We start from the raw sequence: 698 nt of genomic DNA on the forward strand, positions 1-698 counted from the left end.
TAAAAATACCGTAAACTAACGGTATATCAATACCCTCAACTTAAATACGTTGTTTGTCCTCAAGCGACGCACTAGGACTCTAAACGACACTTGTATAGAAGCAAGCATTTCAAGCACAAGTAATCATATGGCTCTCTATCCCACTCACTTTCCGGGTGCAAAATTTGTTCTCTTAGACTCGACAAGCTAATTCATGTGGATCAAACCATGACAACGATCGACCAACCAACACACAACATACACTGTTTTACTATCACCAAAGTACCAACTTTCCGAAAATGCAACTTTACTTCAAACGAAATCCCTTTTGTTTCACACAATGAATATGACCTTGAGTACAAGGATTCATTCAACACTCACACTCAGAAACAACTTCAAGTACAGTTAGTGCTCAGTACCATAGGCTTGCCCTTATTTCCGCTGCTTAGACTCCCCAGTTTAGACTCTAGGATCACTATAGGACTTTCTTGGCTTGTAATGTAGGCTCAGGATCAGGTGTGGTACATTTGGGTACTTCTTAGTGACTTTCTTCCCTCCTTGACATTACGCTAGGCTTTCAACCTCTTTCTACCCTATTTCTATCATCCTACCGTTTTACCTTCTTTCCCTTGATTTTATTCAACCATGGATGCAACTTTAGGCTTTGCAGATCTTTTTACTTTTCACTTTTATCTCTTTCTTGCGTTTTATGCTTTTTT

Source organism: Solanum tuberosum, unplaced genomic scaffold (assembly GCF_000226075.1).
Source record: "Solanum tuberosum cultivar DM 1-3 516 R44 unplaced genomic scaffold, SolTub_3.0 scf00212, whole genome shotgun sequence".
Lineage (NCBI taxonomy): Eukaryota > Viridiplantae > Streptophyta > Magnoliopsida > Solanales > Solanaceae > Solanum > Solanum tuberosum.